Raw genomic sequence first — 15,710 nt, 5'->3', positions numbered from 1 at the left:
TATGTCTAAATTTTTTTCTTTTTTTTAGGAGAGAATAGTATCTCTTTCGGCAGCAGATGAAGGTACAAAAGGGTATCTTAACCTGTGAAAAGTATCCTTTCCATTCCTGAGATGAATACGTCCCCTCCATCTTTGAGCTTTTGTCAAAAATTTAAAGTTTGAAATTGACCTATGGGAGGCAGGGTGGTTTTGGTTTGGTTTTTTTTAATTGCAAGGTACTTTTTTTCTCTTCAAGAGAACTTGCATCTCTGAAACTAAGGTGACCAGCTGCATTAAATGACAGAAGCTGCTTACGGGAGTAGGTTATGTGTACATTTGTGGGAGTAGTCCTCTTATTTCTACATTTGTGTTGAAGGCATGGTATATAAGGAATTGAAGCAATGATGCTCTAGGAAGGCTTCCTCTCATGTGTACCCCTAGAAAATCCCTACTCCTGAAAAGCAGGGGTTTTAACATTGATCTTCAATGAGAATTTTTATCTTTGGTGTGATGTGACAAATAAAGGCTAGTAATAAATGTTTCTGTAATTCCAGTCATAGAACTATTGCCTAGAATAATTTTTTATATACTGCTACAAATATATTAACAGTGACAGAATGAATTTTTGAAGGGAAAACAAAAATAATTTGTTTTCCTCCATTGCTTATTTATCAGTGTGGGAGTTGCAAGGTTACTTTGTACAGTTCATCCTTGCCTGTTGCCTGCCTCTTCAGTCAAGGAGCTACTTGTTCCTGCTTTAGTGGATCATCAGAAAAGACAAACTACTCATGTTTGTATTTTCAAGGACAGGTAATTTTAAGGGAGTATAGCACATCTTGCATGAAAGCAGTACTGCCTCTTAATTCTGTTGCCTACAAATACTGCCTTACCTGTTCTTGTAGTTCATTTATTGAAAAAAACATCCCTTGTTTTACTCTAGCTTCTTTGAAGAGTGAATCAGAGGAAATAAAGGAAATGTTTTCATACATCCATATTGACACTATTTTGTCAATGGTTTTTTTCCTGTATATTCCTCTATAGACAGGAGAGTGAAAATATAATTGACAATGCCTCTAAAGGCATAGGGTGTGTAACAACTTGCTGGAGTGCTATTTCAATGGTAGGTATTAGGGGAATTATTTAAGCAAAAGTGCTTCTTGATTGTATTACATTGTATGGTCTTAAAGTAGATTTCTTAAAAATGCTTTAGTATAATTTCTGGTTTGCTCTTTGTAGGTCTTGGGTTCTCACTTCACACTGTAGGAGGTTCTTTTCAGAAAGCAGCTACTAAAGTAGAGGCCTTTATTACATTACATGTAAGTATATAGTACATGTAAACATATAATAGCATGTAAGTTTTGTAGTTAAGTGTGGTGTTCTTGGGTTGGTGTTTGTTTTATGAAAGATACAATAACCTATATGCAAATGAATTTGTTCAAGGCTATTCCTGAGTTAAAATTGATTCTGCATAAGGTAATATTCCATAGTAAAAGTTATTCAGTATCAAAATAGGAGAAATTGTTACAAGTTATGATGGGGGGGGGGCAAGGTAAAATAAACATGCCCCAATGAAAAGAAGCAATAAGAAAAAAAGAAAAAAAAACTTGGAGAGAAGGAGGGAGAGTCTGATTGTCTTAAAAAGCAGGCATATGAAAGTTGGAGGATATGAAGGTAGTTGGAAAGCAAGAAATGAGTAGGAGGAAATGAAAGCAGATGGCAACTTGGAGGCATGTGTCTTTTGTGTGTTGTTTGCTTTTTAATCAAATATTCTTTGTTTTAGTTTCTGTAACTAATATTCTCTATTTTTATCAGCAGAACTTCAGAGTATTCTTACAAAGTGGATGACATTGCTATATCCTATTAAAAGGGTGAATCTGGCCCAGAAAAACTAAATTTACTAATGGTGGTCTAATCAAGCTTTACTTTTGAAAGTGTTGACTAGCCATTCTTTCAGCAGAATGGTCATACGAACTGCAAATATTCAGTATCACAGAGAATTAATATGAGTCTGTGATCATCCAAATCAAGTAATGGTTTTGAAATTGTAGGTAAGTGACTTGTGTTTCTGCTTAAATCTTTTTGTTCTAATTACAACAGTTGGCATTAACCACATGTTTCTTCTCACACAAATCAATACAGTAGTTAGAGTAATTTTTATAGGACTGAATAATATTGAAAGACCATAAGGCTTTGCAAACAGATTGTAAAATCTCTTATTACATTTAAGTAGCAGTATTTTAATACAATTTGCAATACTGTAGCATTTTTCATATATTATTGACATTCTGTTACTTTATGAAGTACTAGAAGCTCACAGTGTTCAGACTTTATGTATCAATTAATGTCTGTTAATTTTGCTAACAAAAACGGTTACAACTCTGAGGTGGTGAAGCTAAGAGACAATTCTTTGCTATTACTACTTTCATTAAAGAATAGCTACTAGCTGATTGTTTCAACACTATCTTGGTCTAGGAATGACATGGTACCAAATGAAAATTGTCAACATAAGAGGGAAGAAAAGGGGGGAAGTCACCTTCTGAACAGTAGAGGTTATTGTATACCAATAATAGCCCTGAATCTGGCTGCAGCAACCCAGGATGTGGTTGTAAAAGTCTAGAAATGAATATACTTGTTGCTCCTATGGCTTTCTTGTGTTATTATGTACCCTTGAGTTTGGCAGTGAAGTGACAGGGTGTCTGAATATTTATGCCAGTTGGGTAGATAATGCAGAAAACAGATAATATAGTTTCAAGAGCAGAGTCAGGAAGAGGTTTAAGCTGATAGCAAGAATAATGCTTCTGACAGAAGAATTCCTGAATTCATTAGTTCAGAAGTGCTATACAATTATAGTTATAGGATGAGCTACTGTTGAAATACTATTTCTTGCTGGAGTACATGGATTTAAGTACCCTTAAAGAACAGCCATCACGAATATAGGCTTCAGATCTCTCTGTTGTAAACTACTGATGCCATATCTTGGGAATTATGGATGGCAAAACCAAATCATATCGACAATATTAGAAAGGGCTCTAGAAGACGAGGCACTGGGTCTGATGAAGCCTTTATCTACTTTTTTAGTGGTATTTGGTAAGTCACACCAGCTTCAGTGTCTGGAGGATAGCCCATATGGCATAGAGCCTTCTGAGTACATAGAATAGAGCTGGCAAGGAATACAAGACAGAGATTGTGTCTGCACTGTGCCAGAAATAGAATGAATGCTGTACACAAGAAAAAGTTGTACTGCATGATACGTGCATATCTCTATAGATATTTAAAACTTGTCTCCTTCATGTTCAGGTAGAAATTAACTTTTCAGAAGTATTCAGAGGGTTAAGATGATTCTTTTTAGATGATGTGGTAATATTTGCTTTGAATGAAAGATAGCCTTGGGAAAGGGTTGCCTCTCTGATGTGTTTGCACAGCAAAGTATTAAGTGTAGGGAGGGATTCCTCTGGTACTACAGCAGGATAGGTATTAAGTAGGTGTTTTTCTTAATATGACAAATCCTATATAACAGTCTTCTCAGTTCAAGAATATTCTAATAAAGACTGAGGAGTTCCATGTTTAAGACATGTATTTAAAACTGTTTACACCCTCTTTGTGCCCACAGAATGTGTATTCTAGACACGGAGTGAATTTTGTCAGATTTTACAAGAACATGAGTTAAATTAATTTGAGGTACAATTAATGACTTCTGTAAGAAACAGATTGGGACATCTCTATTTTGCCCTGCATAGCTTATGTAATACAATAAAATATACCATTCCATCTGATGCTTTATGCATATGCTGCATCTAAATTACTCCCATTACAATTTTTTGATCATTTGTGATCACTTCTTAAAACTAAATTTTTGCCTTCACTTTAGACTGAAGAATAATGTTCTGTGGTGAATGACATGAGTTACTGCCCCATTTGGAGCAGGACCTTCCTTGTTTTCATAGCTGAGTTCAGCTTATGCATCCCAAAATGCACCACCTGAGAGTACTGTTGATCTCTAGTTCTTCTCTGTGGAAAGTGGGACTACACACTTTCTTCCTTCATATAGGAGACAGTACGAAACCTTAAGTCAGTAGGATCAAAATGCTTGTCAGGGAGACTTGCCTTGTGTGAAGGATGAGTTTCTGTTCTAGCAGTTTTCATTCTCCCTGGACTCCTGTGCTCCAGGCAAAATCTTACTTTTAACAGATGTAAAATTCTGGATCTGGAACATCGCATAATACCTGTGTGAGGTCCTGTTTTGGGAAGGATTCTTTAATGGGTTCAAAGTAACTGTTTAATGTTACAAATGTACATATGACCTGGAGCAAGGTACTCTAAATGTTTGAGGTACATAGAGAGTGTACCAATAAGACAGACAGGACTGAGTCTGGGAAGATCAGAAGTTTTATTCTTTGTATTAACTTTAAAAGCAATAGGAGTTAATATGAACTACTCTACAGCCTGTGTCAAACAGGAATTTAGGATTTTGTTTAGCTTGTTTCAAGTCCAGTATCTCAGGGAGCACCAGAGTTTGTTTCTTAGAACTTATCCAATTTAAGCATTTGCAGTGAAGGAGAAATCATTGCAACACTTTTAATAACACTAGCACTCAAATGATGGATTTGCTTTTTAGCTTTTTAAGTTTAGCTAGTCTTTCATGTGCTGGCTTGTGTTATTTCTGTCTGCTGTATTGAAGGAGGTTGGTTCAACAATATTTATCTGTTAGTTACCTCATTTTAGAAAAACAAATCAAAGCAGTGGCTAAATGTATTTCTTCTAAGTTCATGCTAATTGGATTTAATTATGTTATTGAGTTCTCTAAAATGATTATTATCTTTTCTCATTAATGATTGCTATTAGTACTCAGCAGAACTCAATATTAAACTTTGAGTGAGAACTTCCAGAAATACAGTAGAGTTTACCACTTTGAAGCCAAATGAATTTTATTTCTGGTAGTTCTTTACAGCTGGAATTGGATCAGAAGCTCTTGTCTGGCCATCGCACTCGCTGCCAAAAGTGTCAGCACCTCTGTAGTAGGAAGGGATAGAAACATGACTTAGAACTTACAATATTCATGGAGGTGTTTTTTGTTTGTTTCTTTTAGTTGGTTGGTATTTATTAGTTTAAAATAAACTACTTATCTGGGTAATAACAAAAAAAACCACCACCAAAACCAAAAAAACCTGTGCAGCTTGCCCCTTGCTCCCGCTATAAACATATTTTTGCCAATTCAGAGTTGGTTACAAATTAGATTAATGAATCAGTTAACTTTACAGAGACCACTAAACTTTTTGGCTGTCAACAACAGAAAAGCTTCCTACTTTCATTTGTAAAACTGAACTTTTGAACAATAAAAAAAAATAAATATTTTGTTACCATATGCACTCTTTAAACAATAATTTTAAAATGCTGTCGAAAATTGCACTTGAAAAAGCATGCAATGCGTTACTTTGTTTAACAGCTTTTAAAATTAAGGCTAATAGGATTGCTTCCTAGAAACTTAAAAATCCAGGTGATATATTTTTAATTCCTGCAGTGCTTGCAGTTAACTGTTACAGCATTTATGGTAGTATTTTTTTAGGAAACAATTACCCTTCCTGCTCCCTGTGTTTGAAAAGCCTGCTTGTTTAATCTTGGATTTAGAAAAGGAGGTATGCAAAAGCTTTTATTCTTATACTCTAAAGTGAGAGAATTGCAAGTAGTAAACAGAAAATAAATTACATCCTAACAGTATTTCATAATTAGTTAACCAAGTTATCAAGAATAGCATTAGCTAGGGCATTTTTCAAATGTTTACTCCAGGTGTTTACTGCTTCTCTTCAAGCTGGATAAATTGGAACAGTTTTGTATACCGGCATATTTAAGTCGCTAACGTGTGTGTAGCAGTCCACTGCAATTCCTGCCTTGCTGCCATCACCTAAGTCACCTTAGGCAAACTTCTTAATTTTCCACACTTCACTTTGCAGGTTGTGTAATGAGAATAAGGAATGTTCCAGTCCTACTTGCTAAGGATAAGGCTGCAGAGGTTTGAAGAGTGTTTGTGCCTAGAGACAGAGACAAAGGATTTGAGGCATATTCCAAATCCTAGCCTGATTACTTAGTTACTTTTTTGTAACTCTTTATAATATGGAGCTTAAACTTGTTGTCCAAAAGTGACCCAGTTTTGAACTGCAATTAAGTGTTATTCCAGTAGGTGAGTTATCCTTGTTTATACTACAAGCAATTGAGTTGAAGGGATGCAAAAAAACAGAACTGAAATTGTCCTTGTCCACATGATTTTTCTGATGTATCTAGCTCAAAGAGAAGCTGTAAGAATTAGGATAAATACATATGAAATTTACTAAAACACAGTCATTCAACTGGGAGAGTACCAGTTCAAGACTAATCCAAAGAAAAATTAAAAATTATACATTTGGTGGCTGCTGTGAGTTATGTTAAAGTATACTAAGATAATTAATACATTTAAATTCATATAGGCTATGGTGGAACACACAAGGCAACCCATTGTGGTCACTTAATGGAGAGGCCCATATTTCAGGAGGTCCTGTTATGGTTCACCACAAATCTCAGGACAAGGATGATTGACTTCTCTCACTATTTTTTCCTTCTCATCAGCTCATGAGTTGAGAGCCCACTTGTAATAAACTAATTATTCTTTGCTTTAAAAGAGAAAAGTCCGATATATGGAGTGTTTGGATACCATTGTATTTTTATAGTAGTTAAGGACTTAAATGCTTGTTTAGACTAATGGCAGTATTTTCTACATAACCAGTATTGTGTTGGCACAAAGCCAAGTGGTTGACGGGAGATTCTGCTCTATTGTACTTGGATTGACGCTTAATTCTCCAGTTCACTGCTGCATGCAAGTGCTCAGACATAAGGAATTTGGAATATTGCTAGTCAGAAAGCCAAGAACCGGCATCTTAGGGAGGTTCATCGTTTTCTATTGATTCTCTACCCTTTATTCAATCAGAGATTGCACATACGTTTATTGTGTAATAATCATTTAATTATTGTGATCCTTTATAGTCAAGGGAAAAAAGATATTTATATCATATTTTATATTTATAGCCATCAGATAGAGGGAACTCTTCTCAACCTAAATAATTACACTTGCTGGTGTAGAGCTGTAGTGCCTTGATTTGGGAAGATTCTGGGAATCCAGAATGCAGTACCAACTTTTTAATCTGGTTAACTGGCATTGTTGTCACACCTGGGACTGCTGGAACAGTTGTTGCTATACAGGGGCTAGCAATGCTGGCTAAAAATAATATAAAATTTTGGTACAGAAGGTAATGTTACTGAAAATCCAGACCATAGCTCTCTTGTTCATTATACTCTTGTTAAGAATTTATGACCAAACTGGGAAAATGCCTGTCACAGAAACCACTTATGTGACAAATAGAAATAGTTTTAAGTAGAATAGTTTGCAAATATGCTTTCAGCAGATAATTGTACATTCAAGGGATTCAGTGAATGAGGTCAATTAGCAGCCATGTTTATATCACTAGCATATTTTTTAACAATTAGTTAATTTGGCTAAACTAAATACAATTTTAGTTAGCTCAGTTCTCAACTTTTTCATTCAATCAAGACTATTTAAAATTAGTTAATGCTAACTTTAACATATTAAAACTGGTTTTTATTAGCAAATACAATGACCTTTAATGTTCACCTGCATTACAATGGACATTTTAAAAAATTTTAGCTAGAACAAAATAAACTAAGTATTGATTATATAAATAATTTCTAGGATTAATATAGAGAACTTAAAAAACCAAACAAAAAACCACCCCAAACCAAACACCAGACAAACCTGTTCTCCTGATCTGGAGTTGCTAAGGAAAGTAGAGATGGTTAATGGTCTAAAAAGCTGATCAAAACTAAGCTGGATTGTCCTGTGTCTAATATTATATGAATGTTCAGAGACTTTAAAAAAATAAGCTAATATTTGTATTGGCTTAAAAATCTAGCTGTTGGAGGTCAGTCACAGTGAGAACATCCATCTTCTCACTAAACTATAAAAATGGTAGAATTTTGGAGGCTTCCGTGGTTTGTCTTATTTTTCTTGGTTTCCTGTGTCTGGCATGCACATTTTGCCAATGTCAGAGTCCTGAAATGATATCATGCATAACTTACCACTGGAAGATGTGTGCTCACAGGAAGCTGAACTGTCTTCTCTGTTAGCCCTTTCTGTCAGAGACTTCTTGCAGATCTGAGAGCAGAACTTGGTCTTGGTGGGACGATTGCAACTTTTGTCCTTAATACAGAAAGAGAGGCTTATATTAAACTGGAATGTAAAGGGCAGAGGATGTTTTCAGTCTTTTTCAGAAATGTGCCAGTAAGGGAATGTTCCGGCTTCATGGATTGTCAGATTGTGGGTAAAGACATTTACATCCACTAGTGTACATCACAACTAAGTAACATTTACATTAATTTTAGTATAGTAACAGATAAAACCAGGGTATGGTTAGGGAAAAGAAAAAAAAAATTTAGAATCATATTTTCTACCTTTTGGGGACTATCAGAGCTGCCTGCCACCAGAGTGTGTTGAGAGGGGAAGTACAATTTGATTCTATCACCCTCCTACCCCTGCCCCTGACCCACTGCACAATGAGCACATTTAGAAAGAGCTTTTTTAAAAAAATGTTTTATCTTCTCAGACCATAAGATGGCAGATGGTGACATGAGTCTGGCTCCTCCATTAAGACTGACTGTCATCTTCAGTCTTTGTGATCAGGCTACCTTATCACCAGTAACTCAGTAGACTTTCCTCTGACTTTTTAAGCACTGTCAAGATGCAGAAAGGAAGAGGAGGCCAGGGGTAACTTCAGTGGATCAAACCATGCAATACCTGCAATGTTGTCATGACTCATTTTCTTCTGGGCTGCTGTTTTCTAGTCAAGGATGAGATAGGTGGGAAATAGGTGAAAGAAAGCAATGAACAGCACCATTGTAAAGAGATTCTTCTGTGGTAGAAAATGGGAAGTTTCTACCTACAATTTCAGAAAAAAAACCCACAACTGTGGATCTGCAGTGCATTTTTCCCCTGTGAATGAATAGGGGGTTTCAGACCTTTTCAGCACTCCAACATTTTCATATTGTCTAGTGTTTATTACATTGAGTTTCTTGAGATTTAGTCCCATTTTTGTGTACTTTAATGACAGATGGTCTCAATTTGCCTAAAATTACATTATTTTTTGCAGCAGTACAATATTATCTTGTGGCTTGATACACTGCTCCCTCCCTCCCCCCCCATCATTTGGAAATCTGTTGTTATAGCCAAGGAGCATCCCTTGTCAAATGCAGCAAAGCGTTAAATGGTACCAAGCTATAAATGGAACAACGAGGGTTTCTATTTGTGAGAGAGTGGTTTTGGGTACCAGGTCTAAGAAGTTTCAGGTTCAAAATACATTTAACTGTATTTTGAGCAAATTAATTGTGTTTCAGAATGCATTGTGTCAGATGTTGATTGCTAATTCAACTTACCCATTTTAATGCTCAAGTAGCTGTGTTCCAGGATAAATGAGCTGTAGTCTCTGCCATTTTCATTCCTATAAATTTAGTGTAGAGCAACATCAGGATGAGAAAAGAATTTGAATGGAACAGAGCATGTGTGACCGTTCTTCCATAGGGAAGGTGGGTGGCCAGGAGACTGAATATGTTTGCAGGTGGGTACTGCTGCTGGAATTGCAGGGGAAATGGTTGTGACCCCAGGTTAACAAACTCTAAGTCTGCATGACTAAACAGGGGCTTCTACTGTGTGGCTCCTACTAACATATGCTCTACCACAACCAGCTGTCTTCTAGGAAGAGATTTGAACCATATGGAATATGAATTGCACAAATCTGTAATGTCTAGAGATAATTAATTAGTGACATATACAAGTAAGTGTTTAAAAACTTGTGCTCAGGTTTGGGGAGAGCCGTGCAATTGTGTTTGGCTGAGAGGTACAGTACAAATCAAGGAATGACTAGAGATAAGCTATGGTGTATTCTGCCTGTTTCATTCATAATTTTTGGTCTGAATTTGCTGATGCTGCATTACTGAATGCACACTATTGCACATATAACTTCAAGTGTGTATTATATAACAGAAAATGGAGTTAAATGAAAAAAAAACCCAACCAACTAAGTCCACGTTAAAACTCCATACCTACAAATGGATTTGTGGGGACAGAGGACGCCAGCTTAATGACAACCCTGTGTGGCCAGCCATGTCTGTTGAGGACTAATGCCTGTTATCTCTCATTCTATTCAGGTGCATAAAGGATAGCAACAAAGTAGGGGAATAAATAAGTACTTATGTACAGTGACATAAAAAGCAGTGGTTTTAAGCTGCAACAAGAAGAATTTGCATTAGGCAAAAGTAAAATCTTTGAGAATCCACAAGCTTTCTCAGTGAGCATCCACCAGAAATTATTAGCAGATATAATCCTGTATCTACAACATATTTCAAGTGACTTCCGGTGATTGCCTCTACCTATATGGTATTCAACTGTGCAAGTCTGAAGTATTTAAAATACAAATAAGGAAATAGATGTGAATAAAAACTTATTGTTAACTATTCTGTTCTTGAAATGTTGTGTGTCACATTTAACACAGAATAGTTAACAATATTTATTGCTGTTGCTCAAATATTATCCAGAGGTCAAAGATCTATTACACTTGGTACTGGGCAAACACAAAACAAATTCAGCATGTTGGGCTGGTGTTTTTAAACACCTATGTCAATTCACAGAGGTCAGTGAGTCTCAACTAAAATGGAAACTTCTCAGGCATCTAGTCTCACATTCTCTTAGTGCTTATTATAGCTGTATGATTTTGCATGGGAGAATAACAGTGGGACTGCAGGTGAAATCTTGTTCTTTGCTATAGCAGAAGAAAGCTAGAATAAGTATATTTGAAGTTATTATTCCACTTGTAGACTTTCTCAGTCGTGCTGGTATAAAACTTGAAAGAAAAAAGTGATTGAAAACAGAAATTAATATCTGTAGAGACAGTGTTTTTTTGCACTGAACACAAACAATGATATCAGTGAAATAACTTCCAGGTTGGGTAAATAAGATTAGAATAATAATCTATACCCTAGGAAATTACAGAAATCTTCAGTGGACTGTATTGAAGACATACCAAACAATCATTCATTTCAGGGAAACTGCTACTGCAGACTATTGTAACTTTTCCAGAAAATTCACAAAATTCCTTCTTTCCACTTGTCACTGCTGGCTCAAAAAGCAGATAAGAAGCAAAAGATATTTTGATGGTTTAATATACAAATAAATTAAAATGGGGCTAGGGCAAAGAAGGAAAGCCTTCCATGTTATTTTTGCTGAGGCAATGCCAGAATGGCAGCCAAATCATAAAAAAAATTTACCTATTCTTCTCTTAAAACTTTGACCACTGTAACTTAACTGTTACCCAAAGCTTTTATGTGTTTTAAACCATTGTTTAAAACTAAAACTGAGTATGCGAAAGTTGCACTGGTACAAATATGGTGGTATTTACCTGTTGTTTTTATTGATTCAGCTAAGCACTGCCAGTGGGTGTGATTTTTTTTGTCTTTTTTTTTTTTTCCTTCTGTAAAGACAATTGAAATTTGGCTTAAAAATACTGACCAGAACACAGGAGCATAATGTTATTGCACCCCTGAAGCTAATAATATCTCAATCAAAGTTGGTATAATTCACTTTAACATGAAGATAACTGACAAAGTTTTTTGGTCTTTCTCTATTGTCGGACATAAATTTATTGAACAATAAATGGGGAAAAATGTTTGCTTTAGAAGGAATATAAGAATGTTTTTCTGAAATAGTTCATGAAAGACAAGGAGACACATGATAGTTAAGTCACCTATTCATGCCATGCAAGAAATTTGTGGAAGAATAAGGTGCAAGTTATCTATGATTAGGACATTTTTATTGCTGTTCTACATCCCTCCTACTTTCTTTGACACCAGGAAATATTCCTCAAGTTTTGGTAGCAAATCCCATTAAGATCTGTCCCAAATCCTCTTTGTAAGGCAACGCAATGAAGTACTGGGGGGGGAGGGGAGGTGTTTATCAATTATTAGAATAAATATTTACACTACATTAGTCTCTATAGAGCATTAACTTGGACTATTTTGGTAGACCAATTATAAATAGTAAACAACAGTTTGCTACCTATAAGGTCTTGGAGCCAATGGTGAAATCCAAGTTAACAATAATGCAATTGACTTTAATGAAACAGTGTTTCAGCTTAAAGGTGCATAAAGGTAATAAGGCTTTATACTTTGTAACAGTGTGCACCTCTGAAGGTATCAGTGCTCTGATCTTCGTAGACAAAGCTCTTCTCAAATTCAACTCACTACCTGTGTCTAGAAAGCCAGGTATTATTAGTTGCTATTTTAATAAAATACAAAATAGGATGGTTGCCATCCATCTCTGAAACCATGTGTGCCTGCTAGAGGATTTGTAAATAGGGGCCATTTTGTACAGTAAACCACAGCTAACATCCGGTTTACTGGCATGCCCTATAATAACATAAAAAAAAAAATGTTTACAACTTTGTCCTGGTTTTGGTTGGGATAGAGTTAGTTTTCTTCTTAGTAGCTGGTACAGTGCTGTGTTTTGGATTCAGTGTGAGAATAATGTTGATAACACACTGATGTTTTGGTTGTTGCTAATTGGGGCTTATCTTAAGGATTTTTCAGTTCAGCATGCTGTGCCAGCGAGGAGGTGCACAAGAAGCTGGGAGCGAGTAGGGCCAGGACAGCTGACCAAAACTAGCCACAGGGATATTCCATACCGTAGGATGTTGTGATGGGTTAACCCTGGCTGAACACCAGGTACCCACCAAAGCCGTTCTATCACTCCCCCATCCTCAGCTGGACAGGGGAGAAAAAATATAACAAAAGGCTTGCGGGTCGAGATAAGGACAGGAGAGATCATTCACTATTACCGTTCACGGGCAAAACAGACTCAGTTTGGGAAAATTAACTCAATTTATTACAAATCAACCAGAGCAAGGTAATGAGAAATAAAACAAAATCTCAGAACACCTTCCCACCACCCCTCCCTTCTTCCCGGGCACAACTACACTCCCAGATTTCACCACCAAGCCCCCCCAGCGGCACAGGGGGACAGGGATGGGGTTTATGGTCATCACATGTTATTTTCTGCCGCTTCACCTCCTCAGGACGAGGGCTGATCACACTCTTCCCCTGCTCCAGCGTGGGGTCCCACCCACGGGAGACAGTCCTCCACGAACTCCTCCAATGTGGGCCATTCCCACGGGCTGCAGTTCTTCACGAACTGCTCCAGCATGGGTCCCTTCCACGGTGTGCAGTCCTTCAGGAGCACACTGCTCCAGCGTGGGTCCCCCATGGGGTCACAAGTCCTGCCAGAAAACCTGCTCCGTGGGCTCCTCTCTCCACAGATCCACAGGTCCTGCCAGGAGCCTGCTCCAGCACGGGGTTCCCACGGGGTCACAGCCTCCTTCAGGAACCCACCTGCTCCGGCGTGGGGTCCTCCCCGGGCTGCAGGTGGAGATCTGCTGCACTGTGGACCTCCCTGGACTGCAGGGGGACAGCCTGCCTCACCGTGGTCTTCACCACGGGCTGCAGGGGAATCTTCGCTCCAGCGCCTGGAGCATCTCCTCCGCCTCCTTCTTCACTGACCTTGGTGTCTGCAGGCTTGTTTCTCTTACACGTTCTCACTCCTCACTCCGGTGGCTGTTTCTCCCTGGCCCAACTTTTTTTTCCTTCTTAAAAATGTTATCACAGAGGCGTTACTACTATCACTGATGGGCTCGGCCTTGGCCGGCGGCGGGTCCGTCTTAGAGCTGGCTGGTATGGGCTCTCTCTCTCTCAAACACAGGGGAAGCTTCCAGCAGCTTCTTACAGAAGCCACCCCTGTAACATCCCCCCGGCTACCAAAACCTTGCCAGACAAAACCAATACAGATGTCACGCCCAGTATATAAACTGGGGGAGTTGGCTGGGAGGGGCAATAGCTGCTCCGGCATCGATCAGTGGGTGGTGAGCAATTGCATCACTTGTCTTTTCTTGGGGGTTTTTTTATCTCTTTTTTGTTATATTCCTTTTCATTACTATTATTATTATATTTTATTTTTATTATTGTTGTTATTACATTTTCTTTTACTTTAGTAAAAGCCATCCTTATGTCAAGCCCTGAGTTTTACTTCTTTATCCCAGTTCTTCCCCCATCCCACTGGGTGGGGGGCAAGTGAGTGAGCAGCTGTGTGGTGCTTAATTACCAGCTGGGGTTAAACCATGACAAACTTCTGGCCTTAAGACCCTGATCACAAAATTATACTCGAACCCAGCTTTCACAAGGAGAGATTCTCTCAGAACATAAATTTTCAGTTTAATAAATAAGCAGCTCCCTGCACATACCAAGTATTACCAAATTTAAGCAAAATAAAGTGATCCTGGAGTACAAATGTTCTATGCAAGGTGTGTAAAGTAATTCTTCCACTCTCCTTGATGCTGGGGATTGTCAAGGATTACTGTTTTCGGCACCATACTTCAAGAAAAATGTAGACTTACTGGAAACAATCCAGAAAAGAGTAAAATGAATGAGAAACAGTCTAGAGGGAGCATGAGGGAGGGTGGAAGGAATTGGCATTGTTTAGTCTAGAGAAGAGCAGACTAAGGAAAGATGGGATGTCAGCCTATAACCATGAACAATGTTTCTGCAAAGAAGAAAATATGAACTATAGATGGGAAAAGAAGTAATGAAAAAAAAAGCAGCAGGGGAGATGCAATCTCATTGCTAAAAGTAACTTTCCTTGAATAGATTGATGAAGTGCTTAGTAAACTTTTCTGGCTAAATTTTGTTTTCTGTTTAAAAATTAAATGTCAATATCTGCAAAGATGTGAAGTGCAAGTAAACTGTACATAAGTTGTAACTTCTAGGCCCATTCTGAAAACTTAACAATAAACTCTCCAGGATGTCTTAAAGATTTTATATTAAATAAATGTCTGCAGTAGGTCATGCCCGCTTGGGATGATAGCACACTAGTTGCTGAATTCAACTGAGTTGAAGCTGAACTTAATTAGTGTAAACATTATAAGTAGCAGTGCTCTACTTTCATTTGGGTTTTAATTTCATTTTTCAGACCAGCAAGAAAATCTCATAGGGTCATAATGGTCCAATCCTAATTTTTCATTGAATTTTGTCTTTGTGGGGGCCACTGAACAGAAGCATGAGTTTTGCTCACAGTTGTAGTTGTTAATTCTGTGTAAGATTGGGGACTCTTTCTATTCCTAGTCCATTAATATTTCCAGAATTGAAATGTGGCTTTAGAGACTTTCAAACCAGTTGTTCTGAATCTTTCTATGCTTAATGAGGAAACTGAGTTTTCCTTTTTATATCAATCTTTTTTAAGTAATATTTAATGTTTTGAAGCTGAGTTTTCAGCCCTAGCTTCCTGTTCCATTCCTACTCCTTTCTAGAGACCTAAGTAATAAATTCACTGAAGAGCACTTACTATAGGTATAAGCAATCCAGGAGATTATGTGTAGATATGTACATTAAAAGTGCATAAGAATTAAAGGACACTTTAGACTTATACCCTTCTGAACTGAAACTTGGAACTTTACACTTCTTGCGTGGGGAGGAGTTCATAGTATTTGTATTACTTGCATTTATTCTCTTTGTGCTTCTAGACACCTGATATCTAGGGAGACACCATTTACCAGTGATTCACAAATACAGTTGGTCAGAAAAGATGAACAAGCTAGGCT

The sequence above is a fragment of the Accipiter gentilis genome, chromosome 28 (genome assembly GCF_929443795.1).
Source record: "Accipiter gentilis chromosome 28, bAccGen1.1, whole genome shotgun sequence".
Classification (NCBI taxonomy): Eukaryota; Metazoa; Chordata; class Aves; order Accipitriformes; family Accipitridae; genus Astur; species Astur gentilis.
This window is presented reverse-complemented; position numbering follows the sequence as displayed.